We start from the raw sequence: 19,924 nt of genomic DNA, 5'->3' as shown, positions 1-19,924 counted from the left end.
AAAAATATGTTCACTACAACTAGAAAGTGACTAATGATTTTAACAAAAAAATAATTCCACCTATGATTATATTTAAGCCACGTCTTTTTTTTTTTTTTTGAACCTATGACCAGCTCACAAACTGGTCAATTCATTGAACACCTAGTCTGCTCGTTAAGGAAAGCAATACATAATCAACTCTTTAACTACCACATATGAGAAACGTGTCTTCGGATTTTTTTTTCTTTGGTTAATTGAAACATAAAAGATTGACGTAAGCTAAATAAAACTGTTGACGTCATAATATTAAAAATCCCCTTTTTTAATATTTAACGAACAATTGTTTTAATCTCAAATTTTTAAAATATTTTAATTATGAATATCATAAGGACAAGTCTACGCCATGGCGAGTTTCTTATGTTACTCCATGACGAACGTTAATTAAGTTCTTAGGTTAATTTACGATTTATATTCTATATTTATTTTACCATTTATATTCAGAATTTATAATTATTGTTACATTTATGAATTATATTCAAAATTTATAATTTTTATTATTAAAATATTATCTCAAAATTTTGAACACCACTCTTTCCATTTATTATAAAAAGTCAAGCATTTCACTTGAAATGCTTTAAATCTAGATGGACCACATTGTATGAAACATTCATTGTACCATACCGAAACGAGAGCAGGTGCACAGTAATTGATTAATATGTGTAATATTATGTGCATCACATTCTTTTAATGTGTAATATTATGTGTATAAGAAGTTAAGTATTTTTTGTCCTTGGTAGGAAGTTATATGTGTAATATTATGTGCATCACGTTCTTTTAATGTCATCAATGACTGACAATTGATAATTAATATATATTTAAGTACATTATATTAAACTATTTTTATTTATAGATGCTATACGCACAATACTATCTGCATTATTATTATTATTTGAACAGTTAATAATGATTAAAATGTAATATTTATTCGGAATTTTCTTAATTAATTGATAACATACATTTTGCAGACGTAACTACTTGAATTCAAGATCTCTAAAAAAAACTTCCCTTTTATCTTTAAGATCACTTGACAAATTTTATATTAAATAAATAAAATTTGTTTGTTTAAATTATCCATTGTAATTTGTGTTTGATTATATGCTCGTGACATATATATAATAAGTAATAATTGTTGAAAGTCCAAGTTAATTGTCAAACTTGGGGGCACCGAAAATGCACAATTAATGGCACCAAAAAAGTAGCCAGCAATTGTGGAAAACTTTGCAAGGATAAAATTACACTTTTAGCCTCCTAGACTTTAGGATATTTATAAATTAGTCCTTATGATTCAACTATAAATACCCTAGCTTATTTAGCTTCAAAACTATCCCAAAGCATTCTAGCTTTCTTCCAATACTAGAGAGAATTTAGAGAGTTTCTTGAGAGTTGTTTTCTTCTTTTTATCGAGAGAGAATTATCATTGTTTTCTCCTTGGTAGATCGAGAGATGTTGTAATTCCTATTTTCTCATAGTGAAATTCTTCTACCGTTGCCCGTGGTTTTTACCCTATTTTATTTAGGGGTTTTCCACGTAAATTTTGTGTCTCTTTTTATCTTCATTTTTATTTTCTCAAATTATCAGTTACGATTTTGCTCTATCCGATAGCCGTCTTCCGCAACAATAATTATATGTCATTTATTATTGTAAAAGAATTAGTTTAAATTAAGGTGATTTAATATGATTAAAGTTAATCAAGCTTCAATTATAATATAGAGTTTGAGTCGAATATGTGTAGATATTCAAATAATTAATTTCTCATTGATAATGATCAGGTTAAAAATTAAGATTAATGTACAAAGTTATTTATTAAGGTTATGACCTTCAAACTAAACATTTGTTGATTTTTTTTAACAACTCATCTTCAAAAATGAGAGAGTTACCGTCTTTAAAATATTTGTATACTAATTTGAAAAATTAAAATCACAAGATTTAAGATTTCAATATTAATATTTAAAATTTTATATAAATAATGGTCCAAATACGATTATGTATTTAATTTATTATTCTTGGTTATTTGATTCGATAAATCTTAGATTATCATATTTTTATTTCACTTTTATTTCGATTCTAATAATGTGATGAAAGTATGATACTAGTTTCTCTTCTTCTTGAATAATTAAAACTTATTTGTTTAAACTATTGGTCGTAGTTTGATAAAAATAAAGTTATTATTGCCGTGGTGGTTGTCGTTATCATCAGTAATATTAACTCATATCCAACTTCGACTTTCAAAACAGAGCCATGTAGATATGGGTCAAACTCAAACTGATATCCAACCTATTCACAGGGTTATTTATTAAACATGTCCAATATGAAGCCCAAACCCGATTGAAAATAAGATAAACTGGATGGAACAATCATAGATTAATTACAAGTGATCCTCAAACAATCATAGTTTTGAAGGTTTGAACCAGTTTAGAACTCTAGATCATAACTTGAGGGTGTCTGCTGCAATGACCTAAGAAGCATGTAACATGAACAAATGAGTGAAGTATATCTCTTTACAGTCTCATTCAAGGTCGAGGGAATTTCAGCCTCAAAGCAGATCGGGATAAGCCCGACTCCACGAATTGTATAGCTTCTTCGATCCTCGACTCTTTAACTAATTTATCTACCAATGCAGTCCCAGATTTTATACGTCGATCTATAGCCTCCTTGCAAATCTCAGTTGCCATTTCAAATTCATTCTTCTTACTAAAGAACGAAAGAACTGTAATGTAAGTAACCAGATCGGGTAAAACACTTTTCTTCAGTTCACCATACCACTTCAACACTTGCTCTAAATTCCCAGCATTACAATACCCTGTAATCAAAGCATTGTAGCTATGAATATCGGGTTCGACTCCTTTGCTCTTCATTTCGTCCCATAACTCAACAGCTTCCGATATCTTTCTCTCATGACCCAATCCTCTTAACTTGGTATTGTAAGTCCTAGTATCAGGGACAACATTCTTCTTTTCCATCAATTCCCAAATTTCCTCTCCAGCGGCAATTCGACCCCTGGAAAATAACCCATCAAGCAGAGTGTTAAACGTTCTAATAACAGGCTCTAATCCTTTCTTCTCCAATGTATCAATCATTGAGACAGCTGAATCCATAGAACCCATCTCACAATAGGCCTTAATAACTGTGTTATAAGAAATCAAATCCGGCTCGATTCTTATCTTTTCGGGTAACTCTTCTAGCAACTTCCCGACGTTATCGAACTTCTCCGAATGGAGATACGCCGACAAACGGGCGTTAAGAGAGTTCACCGTACGTTGGCAGTTGATTTCAGGCATTTCATCGAACAGTTTATGCGCATGTTCGGACATGCCAGCTTTCCCCTACAGCACCATGAGGCAGATAACGAAGCCTTCCTGGGAGATATCTTGGTACTTCTTTTGGTGTTGGAGGATGTCATCGATCAACGAGAACTGTTTTGCTGACGCGAGGCGTTGAACAGTGACGGAGTAAGCTTTTTTGGAGTAGCTGCGGAATTTGCGGGATTCAGAAGATTTCTTGAATCTATCGGCAAGCTTTTTCAACTTGCGTGGGTCGACTTTGGATTTGGAGGAGTTTAAGGCGGCGGCGGAGGTGGCGGTGGGATTGGTAGCTGAAGAGATAGAGGTATTAAAGAGGCCGACCAGGCGGCGCATAGAAGTGGCTCCCTTTGCTTGGCTCATTTCTGTCTCGAAGGATGCACAAATTTTGGTTCAAAGGTTAGGACTTGGGATTTCAAGTGGCATTAAACACACTTTTTTAGGATAAAGCAACGTTTACTCCCTAAACTTGGTATTGTTTCTCAAATTGGTCCCTAAATATTTTCCACATGAACCCACAAGTTTAACTTCTTCTTTTTTCATTTGTAGTCCTTTTGATTATCAAAGCTTCACTTTTGAGGTTAGATACAAAAATGCCTGTGTCAAGACATGCATGCAGGGGGTTAGAAAATTGCTTCTTTTTGCCACTTTCATTGATTACAAGACATAAGATATGCTCATGCATGGCACATTAAAGCCACTTGACATAAAGTACACAACTTTGGCATGCCATGGCATTGCGCATCTTTGTTTGAGTTAGAGCATGATAATCTGTACTTTCAAACTTCCAAGTTGAACCCAACCAAATGCCTCACACATTTTGTACTTTCCAGTCAACAATAGTAACTGCTAACTAACTGCCTAAAGACATGAAAGTAACACTCTCCAAAAATATGAGAGTTCATGTTTAATTTAGACTCTAAATTTTAAACTTTAAATTATGAATCTTACAATATTATATTCTGATAAAAAAATTTATGTGCTTTCGTATGTTTCGACTAATATTAATTTATACTTATATGTATAATGAGTCAATTAGGAAATAAATTGATGGTCTATCGGTTATTGTTATCTTAAAATAGAACAACTATATGCATTGTCAACTAATAATTATAATGAGGAGTAGCCTCCAACAACTCGGATCGGATCCTTTTGAAAATGGTAATTGGTAAGAGAAGTCATAGAACATGACACGAGCAATAGGGTCCCCACAGGGCAAATGGGGCGTATGAATTAGGGCGAACATTCCTCGATAAGACCACGACAAGTGAGATAAATCCAATGGATTTTGCATCAATGGAAAGTGACCTTCATGCCGTGTCCTAACCAGATATGGTTCAAGATTTTCAACCTTATTATTAACCTATCTAATCTCTACACTCACTTCTTTTCAAAAGGGTTGTAAAAAACTAGCACACAATACTCGAATTTTAATCGGGGATGAAATTGAGATTAAATTATAAACGGATAAGTTGTATAACTTTTTAAATGAAAAGTGTTACTAAAAATTAATTAATTATAAAAATTTAATGGATTTAAGGTTTAATTTTATTGATTTAACAATTAAAAGGACTTAAAAGTAATTAAACTGAAAATATATATATATATATATATTGATTTAATGGCAATAATTTTAAAAGTATCAATGACTTAAAGTAGAATTAAACCATCCCTCTCACCTACAACCTGTCTGACTCGTACTTTCACTCTGGTCCAAACGCGCCAAACACGGTCCCACGGTCCCACCTGTGTCCTCGCACGCGCTCGAGCCTTATGGACCCTACGTTGACTCGTGTTTTCCACTTCATTGACGTCAAATTCTTTCCCATCTTCGATTTAATTGATCTTTTAGTCATTTAGCTTATTTTTTTAATATTCTAAATTAAGTGTTAAGTATATATACAATGGATGGACTAATCATGTAGATGTATCTCTAAAAGTTTTAAATTATTATATAATTTAAATATTTTTTATTAATAATTTAATTTCATAATTTTATATTTTTAAATATTTAATATAATTTTATAACAATACTACAATAGGCATCCATAACATAAGTCATATATATTGACCGACTGAAATTAACAATTGTCCTGTAGCATTTGATCCATATTAGGTTGTTGACGCTTCACAACATAGAACATCTCCATCATCTGAAGTGTTTGTAGTATTGCATTCTTCAAGTGACCCTTCTTTCCATAGTTGTAGCACTTTAAATTCTTCTTGCTTCTCGACTTTGATCTACCATGTTCGTGACTGCTGCTTTGTCCACGTTCTGTTAATCTCCCTCTCATCGTTGTCAACGCTTCTGCTTGTTGCAAAATTATTTGCATGTCTTCCTTATTCTTGCGCCAATTTTCTTCTTATAGAATAACAATTGCAACGTCATCGAAGACTAGACTGGTGACATTATTGTTTGTCAAGTTGATGATCAGCTGATCATACTAATCAGGTAGACTTTGAAGTAGAAGTTCAACACGTTCTTGTTCTCCTATTGTATATCTTAAGGATGTAAGCTGAGAAAATAAAGTGTTCAGTGTGTTTAAGTGCTCCGTAACTGAAGTAGATTCGGGCATCTGGAGAGTGTACAATTTCCTCTTAAGGAAAATTTTATTGTGCAACGATGTGGTCTCGTTCAGTTTGGTGAGATGATCACATATCTCCTTAGTTGTCTTATTCTCCTTGATGCTTGACAATACTTCATCTACTAATGCTAGATGAAAGTTTTTCATAGCATTCCTGTCCATTTCGATCCATTTGTTGTCATATGTGAAATCTACCGGCCTTTCACTGATAATTGATAGACAACCGTCTTTCCTTAGGATGACCTTCATTTTCAATTTCCACAATGAGAAATTTCTCCCATTGAACTTTTCAATATCAAATTTCGTTGCCATAACTTCTATTACGGATAGCTCCCACTATTTCACTATCGTGAATAGTTCTTTGGATCCTTCAAAGAATGGGAAATACCTTCTTACTTTCTTATGTTGGAGGATCCACTTTTTGGTGCAAACAAAAGACAATAAGTAGATATTACACACTCTAATATGGCTCTTGATACCAATTGTTGCGGAATACAACTATCGGATAGAGAAAATTTCCTCTTAAGAAAAATTTTATTGTGCAACGATGTGGCCTCGTTCAGTTTGGTGAGATGATCACATATCTCCTTAGTTGTCTTTTTCTCCTCGATGCTTGACAATACTTCATCTACTAATGCTAGATGAAAGTTTTTCATAACATTCCCGTCTATTTCGATCCATTTGTTGTCATATGTGAAATCTACCGACCTTTCACTGATAATTGCTAGACAACCGTCTTTCCTTAGGATGACCTTCATTTTCAATTTCCACAATGAGAAATTTCTCCCATTGAACTTTTCAATATCAAATTTCGTTGCCATAACTTCTATTACGGATAGCTCCCACTATTTCACTATCGTGAATAGTTCTTTGGATCCTTCAAAGAATGGGAAATACCTTATTACTTTCTTATGTTAGAGGATCCACTTTTTGGTGCAAATAAAAGACAATAAGTAGATATTACACACTTTAATCTGGCTCTTGATACCAATTGTTGCGGAATACAACTATCGGATAGAGAAAATTTCCTCTTAAGGAAAATTTTATTGTGCAACGATGTGGCCTCGTTCAGTTTGGTGAGATGATTACATATCTCCTTAGTTGTCTTCTTCTCCTCGATGCTTGACAATACTTCATCTACTAATGCTAGATGAAAGTTTTTCATAGCATTCCCGTCCATTTCGATCCATTTGTTGTCATATGTGAAATCTACCGGCCTTTCACTGATAATTGCTAGACAACCGTCTTTCCTTAGGATGACCTTCATTTTCAATTTCCATAATGAGAAATTTCTCCCATTGAACTTTTCAATATCAAATTTCGTTGCCATAACTTCTATTACGGATAGCTCCTACTATTTCACTATCGTGAATAGTTCTTTGGATCCTTCAAAGAATGGGAAATACCTTCTTACTTTCTTATGTTGGAGGATCCACCTTTTGGTGCAAACAAAAGACAATAAGTAGATATTACACACTCTAATCTGGCTCTTGATACCAATTGTTACGGAATACGGCTACCGGATAGAGAAAAATCGCAACTGATAATTTGAGAAAATAAAAATGAAGATAAAGAAGACACAAATTTTACGTGGAAAACCCTTAAATAATATAAGGTAAAAACCACGGGCAACGGTAGAAGAATTTCACTATGAGAAAATAGGAATTACAACTTCTCTCAATCTAACAAAGAGAAAACAATGACAATTATCTATTGATAAAAAGGAGAAAACAATTCTCAAGAAACTCTCTAAATTCTCTAGTATTGGGAGAAAGCAATGACAATTCTCTCGATCTAACAAAGAGAAAACAATGACAATTCTCTCGATCTAACAAGGAGAAAACAATGACAATAAGTTGACCATTTGACCCGTTGATTGTTGACAGTTGACTATTGACTTTTTCGTTGACTTTTTCGTAGACCCCTACCATTATGTTTTCGACGTCCTGAGTCCGTTTCTGCAGCCTGTTTTGCCAAATTCTAACCCCAAAAGTCTCATTTTGCATAATTTATTGCTTAAATTATTAATTATGTTAAGTAAATTATTAGGTTTTGGACTCACTTCTTGTTATTATATTCTGAAGGTGAGCTCGAGTCTCCGTATCACTCTCTGATAGATCCCGATCATCCTCGCTCAGTTCAGTTTAGTTCCGGACATTCGTCTCGAGATTCACATAAGTGTTGTTAAATGATTTAATGGTCCATTTATGTTTAGATATATGGTTTTATACACATAGGCTGATGTGTTATTTTTAGGTCACCATTCCGTATGACCTAGTTATGTTTTGCCAAATTCTGACCTAAAAGTCTCGTTTTGCATAATTTATTGCTTAAAATATTAATTATGTTACGTAAATTATGGGGATTTTAACTCACTTCTTGTTATTATGTTCTGAAGGTAAGCTCGAGTCTCTGCATTACTCTCTGATATGTCTCGATCGTCCTCACTCAATTCAGTTCAGTTTCGGACATTCGTCTCGAGATTTGTGTAAGTGTTGTTAAATGATTTAATGGTCAATTTATGTTTAGATATATGATTTTATACTCATAGGGTGATGTGTTATTTTTAGGTCACCGTTCCTCAGGACCTAGTACTATTGATCGTAAAAAACGTAAGGCTTAGCTGCTATAGGTGTGTCCCCTTTACTTGAATGACACCTTTAATAAATTTATGTTGTAGTACAAGATGATGTTAATTATAAGCATGATTGTATTTTGATTATGATGATTTGGAATATGTCTGATTTCTGATTGCGGTTGTATCATTTTAGAGCTGTTTATTGATGCACACATGATTCTGTATGGAATTATATTGTTGTCCTGATTCTCCATGGGATTAAATCCCCGTCCTGTTTCTGTTTGGGATCCTCTTCGGAGGGCTATATCCCTATTATGATTTTTGATTCTGTTTTGGGATACTCTATGGAGGGCGCTATCCTCATTCTGATTTTGACTGGGATCCTCTACGGAGGGCTATATCCCCATTATGATATTATGTATTCTAATTTAGGTACCTTTTTTGAAGGGTAACGACCCCATTCTGTTTTACCTACAGTGGAAGGTAAAGTTGCATGAATTTTCTATTTTGGCATTATATTGATAATGATATACTGGATAGCTGTTGTTTAGGTTTTATTTTGCATTATTTGACATAGCCGAACTGTTTATAATTTGTTGCACTTAAAGGACACACTGAGCTCTATAACTTACTTTATAGTTTATGTCTTTTAAGATCCCTTAGACTTTTACGATTGATAATTGAAGGATCAACTAGTAACAATATTTTTTAGATACCGTATGAACGTTTTCAGATTATGTTCCCATTTTCCTTATTTGTTAATACTATTTTTATTATATTTTGGACTTTGGGATATATTGCATCTTTTTTTATTTTGAACTTTAATCTCAGATTATACTTTATTTTATAGACTATATTTCTGTTATGGTTTTATGTTGGTTTTCTGACATTGCATGTTATTTGAAATTTTCATGATTTCTAACAATATGAATTGTTGTGATCTCCAAGATTCGATCATAACGTCCAGGTCGAGTCTAAGGGGTTACACAAAGCATGTTTCTTATTTAAGACTATATTTGAACTTACATTCGAACTTACATTCCTTGGCATGTTTCATCTTTATACAGAGACGATGGAGGTGTGCGGCTCAAGAAGATGGAGTTGGGGAAGAAAGCATATTAAAAAATGGGTAAATTAAAATTTTGTCCCTAAATTGTTTTGGGTTTACAAAAATGTTCATTATTAGTATTCTATCTAAAGTTAAGTGGTTAAAGTAAAAAATTAAACCTTTTTACTAATGTATCACATCATCAAACTAACGAAAGTTAATGTTTCAGTGACTATACATTTAAAAAATTAAATAAAAGTGACAAACTCTGTAGTTTACCCAAAATTTAATTAAGCATGTACGTCATGTAATCACTTTTATGTATGTCAACACTGGGAGTGTAAACGAGCCGAGTCGAGCTCGACTCGACTCGAAAACTCTAAAATAGAGTTCGACTTGACTCGAAAACTCGCGAACTTAAAATTTTCAAGCTCGAATCGAACTCGAAATCCTGAACTGAAGCTCGTGAGCAGCTCGAAAAGGCTCGAAATGAAAAAAAAATCTTAAATTTAACTCGATTGAAGCCTCAACCTCAAACTTGAATCTAAACTTTAAATACATGAAAATCTTACTGTATTTTAAAAAAAAAATCAATACTTAAATGTTAATATTATTAATAATTTATTTTTTTAAAATAAAATATTAATATTTTATATTTTCGAGATTCTAACGAATAGTTCACGATAGGTCTCATCTCATTTATAACCCTAGTCAACACACATGAATGGTCAACACTAACGATCGATGGAGATTTTTATTGGTCAAAAGGGAATATTGATAAAGTTCAATGAGTTTGATAGTTAAATTAATGCAATTAACAAATAAAAACAATGTTATTACTTTAGATTTGTTATAAGGTTTATTTTTAAATATCATTAATTGATGCACTTTTTTTCATAATTTAGATGTGATTACTTTAACTTATTCAAACACATGCAATCATATGACATCTCAACCTGATACAATCTTATACTTATAATCATAACTTAAATTATAAAATATTATATTCTTAATTTGTCATCATTTACCTTATATTATCATAAAGTATTTATAATTAATATTATGATTCTCATAATTTAAATATTAATATTAAATTTATTATCAACAATCTCTAAAGTAGATAATTAAAAAAATTTAATTTACATCCCATTTCCCCCTAAATTGTGAGTTTAATACTCATTGAAACCAATATTCTTCTTCCCTTCCTCTTAGATAAGAATTATTAAAAAAAATATTAAGGTTACTATAAATCATTCATACATATACTGTCATGTGACGTCAAAACTCAATTTATATATTGTTACATTACACATCTTAAAAATGACAACGCAATATTCATGCATAGCATTAATGTCTGTTTACTACAAACATTTAAAAACATTGAAAGGGTGTAGTGTTGCACAATTTTATTATGCCAATTCAGGTATTCCATACGAATTTGTTCATTTACAAAATAATTTTCAGCTATTTAGACAGTTATCAAAGGTTATCCTTTTAGGGGGAAAAAACTTTCAAAGAGCAGCATATATCTGGAAATTTTGTACGCATGCCAAGTCAAATGAGAACGATGGCAGTCTGCGTATGCAAGAAAATAACACACGTTATTCAAAATGTCTTAAATTCTACGCATTTTTTCCAACGAAATTGATTGGCAGTTGTCTGTTTACGTAGCCAACTGCAACATTGAATAGTATTGTATTTGTTCCCATCCACTCATTGTGTGGCCAAGTCTTCTTCCTTGTAGAAAATTAAATGGCTTGACTGAGATTTTTTTAAGGATCAACGAGTCTTCTGCAATGGCGAAAACTGTTGCCCCTTCTAAAACCACCCTATCAAGAATTACATAGCTGGTTTATCTTGTTTGAGGATTCACGATCAAAGAAGGTGATCACTTTTTTATATATTATATGAAAAGAACTATGCATATTTCTACAGTTTCAGTAAACCTGTTAGTGATAGTCCTTTCCTTGCTTAGCCGTACAACTGAAGCTCAGCAGACTACTTATCGCTACCACGTATGTCCAAACACCAGCACTTTCTCCTTAAACAGCGCCTACCAGGTCAATCGCGATAGCTTATTATCATCACTGTCTTCTAACGGCTCCAGTGGAGATGGTTTCTATAACACTACATCAGGCAGGAGCCCTGCCATGGTATACGGCCTTTTCCTCTGTCGCGGGGATCTTTCTACCAGCGTCTGCCAACAGTGCGTCGAATTTGCCGCCACCGATATATCTCGACGTTGTCCTGTTGAAACAACGGCTGTGGTCTGGTACGACGAGTGCCTCCTACGATACTCGAATCAAAATATATTCTCTGTATTGGCTGAAGAACCTGCAGTTTTATTGTTTAACTCGCAAAATATAACTGATCAAGACTATTTCAGCGAGTTAGTGGCGGCTTTGGTGCTGGTTTCTATGAATAGTATGGCAATCCAGGCGGAAAATGAACCACCAGGTGCTAAAAAATTTGCTGCTAATGATACCCAAATTTCGAGTAATCAGAAACTGTACATCCTTCAGCAGTGTACACCGGACTTATCAGGCACGGATTGCGGTAGATGTCTGCAATTCGCAAGAGGAAATCTTCCAACCGGAAGTCAAGGAGGAAGAGTGCTGAGTCCTAGCTGCAACGTCAGATATGAAATTTACTTGTTCTATCATCAAACACCAGTTGCAGCTCCACCTCCTCGAACACCAGGTTTATCCTCACTGTTCATTGATAAATTTTGGTTCTTTCCTTTTTTATAATTGTATAGTTCATGAAAAAGGAAAATAAGATTCTTTCACATTCTGTTTTTAAATATTTAGTAAATTTGTTAAAAGTAAAAAAAAAAGTTTCCACCGAATGTTGAAAACAAATCCACCGAAAGTTAAAAAAACTTTCCACCGATTTTTAGTTGAATTTTGGACAATGGGATAATCACATTTGGTCATTGTAATTTAGGGTATTTATAAATTAGTCCTTAAGCTTCAACTATAAATGCTCTAGCTCATTTAACTTCAAAACCATCCCAAAACATTCTAGTTTTCTTCCAATACTAGAGAATTTAGAGAGTTTCTTGAGAGTTGTTTTCTCTTTTTTATCAAGAAAGAATTATCATTGTTTTCTCCTTAGTAGATCGAGAGAAGTTATAATTCCTATTTTCTCATAGTGAAATTCTTCTACCGTTGCCCGTGGTTTTTACCCTATATTATTTAGGGGTTTTTCACGTAAAGTTTGTGTCTTCTTTTATTTTCATTTTTATTTTCTCAAATTATCAGTTGCGATTTTGCTCTATCCGATAGCCGTCTTCCGCAAAAATTGGTATCAGAGCCAGATTAGAGTGTGTAATATCTGTTTATTGTCTTTGTGGTTACCACCAAAAGGTGGATCCTCCAACATAAGAAAGTAAGAAGTTATTACTCATTCTTTGAAGGTTTCAGAGAACTATTCATGATAGTGAAATAGTGAGAGCTATCCGTAAAAGAAGCTATGACAATGAAATTTGATATTGAAAAATTCAATGGGAGAAATTTCTCATTGTGGAAATTGAAGATGAAAGTCATCCTGAGAAAAGACGGTTGTCTAGCAGCTATTAGTGAAAGGATGGTGGATTTCACAAATGACAACAAATGGATCGAAATGGACGAGAATGTTATGACAAACTTTCATCTAGCATTAGCAGATAAAGTATTGTCAAGCATCGAGGAGAAGAAGACAGCTAAAGAGATATAGGATCATCTCACCAAACTGTATGAGGTCACATCGCTGCACAATAAAATTTTCCTTAAGAGGAAATCGTACACTCTCCGGATGCCACAATCTATTTCAGTGACGGAGCAGTTAAACACGCTAGTTAAACACGCTAAACACTTTATTTTCTCAGCTTACATCCTTAAGATGTATAATAGGAGAACAAGAACGTGCTGAACTTCTACTTCAAAGTCTACTTGATTCGTATGATCAACTCATCATCAACTTGACAAACAGTAATGTCATCAGTCTAGTCTTCGATGACGTTGCAGCTGTTGTTCTACAAGAAGAAAATCGGCGCAAGAACAAGGAAGATAGATAAGTAAATCTGCAACAAGCAGAAGCGTTGACAACGATGAGAGGGAGATCAACAGAACGTGGCCAAAGCAGCAGTCACAAACATGGTAGATCGAAGTCAAGAAGCAATAAGAATTTAAAGTGCTACAACTGTAGAAAGAATGGTCACTTGAAGAAGGATTGTTGGAGTCTAAATAAAAACTCCAACCCACAAGGCAATACCGCAAACACTTCAGATGATGGAGATGCTCTATGTTGTGAAGCGTCAACCACCATGGAAGGCAGAAAAAGATTTACAGATATATGGATCATTGATTCGGGAGCAACATATCACATGACCTCAAGAAGAGAATGGTTCCATCATTATGAACATGTCTCAAGAGGATCTGTGTATAATTACAATGATTATGCCTTAGAGATCGTTGGCGTGGGAACCATCAAATTGAAGATGTATGATGGAACAATTAAAGTTGTTCGAGATGTGCGGCACGTGAAAGGCCTGAAGAAAAATTTATTATCTTACGGATTGTTGGTTAATAATGCAAGCAAAATTGAAACATGGAAATGAATCATGAAGGTGTTCCGTGGAGCGCTTGTGGTGCTGAAAGGCGAAAAGATAGCAACAAACTTATACATGCTGAACAATTAAAGTTGTTCGAGATGTGCGACACGTGAAAGGCCTGAAGAAAAAATTATTATCCTACGGATTGTTGGATAATAATACAAGCAAAATTGAAACATGGAAAGGAATCATGAAGGTGTTCCGTGGAGCGCTTGTGGTGCTGAAAGGCGAAAAGATAGCAACAATCTTATACATGCTGAAGGGAGAGACTGAGCTAGAAGCAGAAGCCTCTGTTGCCTCATGTAATTCAGATTCTGCAATATTATGGCATCAGAAACTTGGACACATGTCAGAACAAGGAATGAAAGTCCTTGTGGAGCAAAAGCTACTTCCAGGCTTAACAAAGGTATCACTGCCTTTGTGTGAGCATTGCATAACAAGTAAGCAGCACCGGTTGAAATTCAACACATCAAAATCTAGAGGCAAAAATGTTCTAGAATTGGTTCACTCTGACTTATGGAAAGCACCAGTTACATCCCTAGGCGGAGCAAAATATTTTGTCTCATTTATTGATGACTACTCTAGGAGATGTTGGGTGTACCCTATTAAAAAGAAGTCAGACGTGTTTTCAACTTTCAAAAACTTAAAAGCGTGGGTGGAACTTGATTCTGGAAATAAGATCAAGTGTTTCAGAACAGATAATAGAGGAGAATACACAAGCGAAGAATTTGATGACTTTTGCAGGAAAGAAGGTATCAAAAGACAGTTCACAGTGGCGAACACTCCTCAACAAAATGGAGTGGCAGAGCGGATGAACAGAACCTTGTTAAAAAAACAAGAGCAATGTTGAGGGATGCAGGCCTAGAAAAATCATTTTGGGCAGAAGCAGTCAATACCGCCTGTTATTTGGTGAATCGAGCTCCATCAACTGCAATAGAGATGAAGACACTAATAGAGATGTGGACTAGTAAACCAGTTGATTATTCAAACCTCCATGTATTTGGAAGTATTGTGTACGTGATGTACAACTCCCAAGAAATTTCAAAGTTGGATCCAAAATCCAGGAAATGCAAATTCTTGGGGTATGCTGATGGTGTAAAGGGGTATCACTTGTGGGATCCCACTGCCCGCAAAGTGATCATCAGCAGGGATGTTATCTTTGTAGAAGATAAACTACAAAGAAAAGAATACGATGATAGCGCTGAAAAGTCAGAGACTACGCAGATACATGTGGAAAAGGAGTTTGAACAAGGAGATTCTTCTGAAGCAAAACCAGCACATGATGAACAAGAACCAAAGAGTTCTGAAGCTCCAACAACTCGTCAATCAGATCGTGTGAGAAGACGTCCCAATTGGCACTCAGATTATGTTATAGAAGGAAATATTGCATACTGTCTTTTAACAGAGGACGGTGAGCCATAAACATACGAGGAGGTAATAAATAGCTCATATGCTTCACTGTGGATGATGGCGATGCAAGAAGAAATTGAAGTCCTTCATAAAAATAATACATGAGACCTTGTGCCACTACCACAAGGAAGGAAGCCAATTGGTAACAAATGGGTCTTCAAAATCAAGCGAAATTGTGATGATCAAGTGGAGAGGTATCGTGCAAGACTGGTGGTCAAAGGATATGCTCAAAAAGAAGGTATTGATTTCAATGAAATATTTTCTCCTGTGGTTCGACTAACAACAGTTCGAGTAGTCTTGGCAATGTGTACTACATTGAATTTATATGTAGAGCAACTAGATGTTAAAACAACTTTTCTTCATGGAAATCTTGAAGAAGAAATTTACATGCTCCAACCTGAAGGTTTTGAAGAAAAAGAAAAGAAGAACTTGGTTTGCAGGTTGAACAAATCTCTGTACGGTCTAAAGTAGGCGCCGAGATGTTGGTATAAGAGATTTGATTCTTTCATTATGTGCTTTGGATACAACATACTTAATGCAGACCCTTGTGCTTATTTCAAGAGGTCTGGTGATAATGATTTTGTTGTATTGCTGTTGTATGTGAATGACATGTTGGTTGTAGGACCCAACAAATATCATATTGAAGAATTGAAGGCACAACTGGCTAGAGAATTTGAAATGGACTTGGGATCAGCAAACAAGATTCTAGGGATGCAAATTCATCAAGACAGAAGTAATAAGAAGATTTGACTTTCACAAAAGAATTACTTGAAGAATATCTTGTCACGATTCAGTATGCAAGATTGTAAGCCAATTTCTACCCCTCTTCCTATTAACTTAAAATTATCCTCCAGTATGAGTCCTAGCAGTGAAGAAAAGGGGATAGAGATGTCTTGAGTACCGTATGCATCAGCAGTGGGAAGTTTAATGTTCTATATGATATGCACAAGACCAGACATTGCACAAGCAGTGGGAGTGGTTAGTCGGTACATGGCGAATCCAGGCAAAGAGAATTGGAATAAAGTAAAGAGGATCCTGAGATACATCAAAGGGACCTCAAATGTTGCATTATGTTACGGAGGATCAAATTTACTTATCAATGGGTATGTTGATTCTGACTATGCAGGGGATTTGGATAAAAACAAATCTACTATAGGATATGTGTTCAAAGTTGCTGGTGGAGCTGTAAGCTGGGTTTCAAAATTACAGTCAGTTGTGGCTACATCCACAACAGAAGTAGAATATGTAGCAGCTACACAAGCCAATAAAGAAGCAATTTGGTTGAAGATGCTATTGGAGGAGCTTGGGCATAATCAAGAGTATGTCTCTCTGTTTTGTGACAGTCAAAGCGCCTTGCATCTAGCAAGGAATCCAGTATTTCATTCAAGGACAAAGCACATACGGGCTCAATACCATTTCATTCGTGAAAAGGTGGAAGAAGGGATGGTAGATATGCAGAAGATCCATACCAAAGACAACATAGCAGATTTCATGACGAAGGCGATCAATGTTGATAAATTTACCTAGTGTCGATCCTCCTGTGGCCTGTAAGAGACATAAGCAACATGAAGGGACAAGGTATAAAGAATGGTGTGAAGATATGATTGTTCCAATCAAATCTTCAAGTGGGAGATTGTTAAAAGTCAAAAAAAAACTTCCACCGAATGTTGAAAACAAATCCACCGAAAGTTGAAAAAAACTTTCCACCGATTTTTAGTTGAATTTTGGACAATGGGATAATCACATTTGGTCATTGTAATATAGGGTATTTACAAATTAGTCCTTAAGCTTCAACTATAAATGCCCTAGCTCATTTAGCTTCAAAACCATCCCAAAGCATTCTAGCTTTCTTCCAATACTAAAGAATTTAGAGAGTTTCTTGAGAGTTGTTTTCTCCCTTTTATCAAGAGAGAATTATCATTGTTTTCTCCTTGGTAGATCGAGAGAAGTTGTAATTCCTATTTTCTCATAGTAAATTCTTCTACTGTTGCCCGTGGTTTTTAAGAGTTTTTCACGTAAAATTTGTGTCTTCTTTTATCTTCATTTTTATTTTCTCAAATTAATAGTTGCGATTTTGCTCTATCCGATAGCCGTCTTCCGCAACAAAATTAATCAAGTTAAAGATAGACAAATATGAATCTTTAGTAAATTACGATGAACTGGATGGAGAATATCTGATTCTCTCCTTATTTAATCAGCAGAAGAGACTCAAAGCGAATCAAACCGGACTCGGGTACTCGTTGCAACTTTATCAGCTACGTTTGCGTTACTTGTGATTTCTCTCTCTGGTTTCATCATCTGGAGGAGGAGAAACAATCGAGGTAAGCAATGGAGTAACTTATCTGACAAACATTACAAATCAATTAATAGTCTTTGGCCGATCACAGTTTGATTTCATTAGAGGATACAGAAAATAGCCAAGGAGGTCAGTTTCTTGACATGGTAGAGGGAAGAATTCCCAATGAGTACTCAAGGGAAACTTTCAGTGGAGAAAATGGGGGAGAGATCTCAAGAGTTTCCTTCTATTCAACTGGATATCTTACTTGCAGCGACAAATTACTTTTCTCACGAAAACAGACTAGGCGAGGGTGGATTTGGTCCTGTCTACAAGGTAATTTTATAATTGATCTATGTGAATTTTGCAATTTGCATTTGAATTTTCATATGTTACATACATGAATGAATTCTGCCAGGGGATACTACCAGATGGTAAAGTAATTGCAGTTAAAAGGCTGTCACGAACTTCAGGTCAAGGGATCGTCGAGTTCCAGAATGAAGTGATGTTAATCGCTAGATTACAACATAGAAATCTTGTGAGGCTCTTGGGGTGTTGCTTGGAGAAGAATGAAAAGCTGCTTGTGTATGAATTCATGGCCAACAAAAGCTTGGACGTCTTCCTCTTCGGTTTGATCCTTGAACCTTTAACTAATTCAACACCCTAACAAGTAAAAGAAATAATGTACATGTATTCATTTGTTTTCTCACATTTATATCAGATTCCAACTTTGCTGTGCAATTAGATTGGCAGAAACGATTCAACATTATTAAAGGAATTGCTCGAGGTATCATGTATCTACATGAAGATTCTCGTCTTAGAATTATACACAGAGACCTTAAAGCAAGCAATGTTCTGCTTGATCATGAAATGAATCCCAAGATTTCAGATTTCGGCATGGCAAGAATTTTTGAAGATAAAAACGAAGCAAATACCAATAGAGTAGTTGGAACATAGTAAGTCCACATATGTTTATAATCTGAATTTTTTTAATCTTTCTTATAATCTCATTGTTTCTTATGAACCAAAACAGCGGATACATGGCACCCGAATACGCAATGCAAGGACTCTTTTCGATCAAATCCGATGTTTTCAGTTTCGGAGTCCTTCTGCTAGAGATAATCAGCGGAAAAAAGAACAACACTTTTCATCTTTCAGAAACTGGAGAAAGCCTGCTGATTTTTGTATGTTTTTCATCTTCAATTCTGTCTTCAAACTATACACAGATAAAATATGCAAGCTGTTGTTATAAGTTTAAGCTCTGAAATTGTAGGCATGGAAGCTATGGTCCAAAGGTGACGGAATGGAGTTAATAGATCAGCTACTTGTTCCGTCGTGTGTGGCTTCCGAGGTGCTTAAATGCATTCATATTGCGTTATTGTGCGTGCAAGAAGATCCAGCAGATAGGCCAACCATGTCATCTGTGATTTACATGTTGGCAAGCGATGGTACTATCACACTTCCTAATCCAACTGAACCTGCATTTTCGGTTGGACGTGTGGTTTCAGAACCAATTTCAAATGATGGAGCCTGCTCGGTTAATGAGGTCACTGTTTCAAATTTCTCGCCTCGTTGATTGATCCTTGTTTTAAGCATTCTGGCCAACCAAAATCCAATAAATGCAATGCATCTGAACAACTTTTAATCAATTTCTGAATATTAACCTTAATAAGTAAAGAAATTTTGAATTTACATCGATATATATTTTATAAATGTTACGAGTTATATAAAGAATAACGATCAAAAAATACAAATGAGACCAATTTGTTTACTTTGAAAAGCACTAAAAGAATATAAAATCACAGGAAATAAGCAAAAATTCATTATAAAAAAATCGGTTTCTAAGACTTAATCAATAACCCTAATATCAATATAAATTCATGTTTTTAATAAAAAAAACTAATGAGAGTTTCTAAATATAAATCTTCATTTTTTTCTTTTAATTTTGTTTTTTTATCAAACAGGTTGTACTGCAATTTTTTAAAACCAAATTAAATAAAATATAAACCATAAATTCTAACAATAAAATATAAAAATTTAATTACTCTTTCGGATTTGTATAACAAAAGCAAATTCGATCAGTTTAGCAAACTTAT

At 34.5% G+C, this 19,924-nt stretch overlaps 2 pseudogenes; one reads left to right on the top strand and one right to left on the bottom strand.

The window, feature by feature from the left end:
• Positions 1–2,436: 2,436 nt before the first annotated feature.
• Positions 2,437–3,701, bottom strand: LOC120191054 (annotated as a pseudogene).
• A 7,715-nt stretch (positions 3,702–11,416) lies between these two features.
• LOC120190991 lies at positions 11,417–19,454 on the top strand (annotated as a pseudogene).
• The last annotated feature ends 470 nt before the right edge of the window (positions 19,455–19,924 follow it).

This window comes from Hibiscus syriacus, unplaced genomic scaffold (genome assembly GCF_006381635.1).
Source record: "Hibiscus syriacus cultivar Baekdansim isolate YM2019G1 unplaced genomic scaffold, ASM638163v2 tig00004111_pilon, whole genome shotgun sequence".
Taxonomy (NCBI): Eukaryota; Viridiplantae; Streptophyta; class Magnoliopsida; order Malvales; family Malvaceae; genus Hibiscus; species Hibiscus syriacus.
This window is presented reverse-complemented; position numbering and strand designations above follow the sequence as displayed.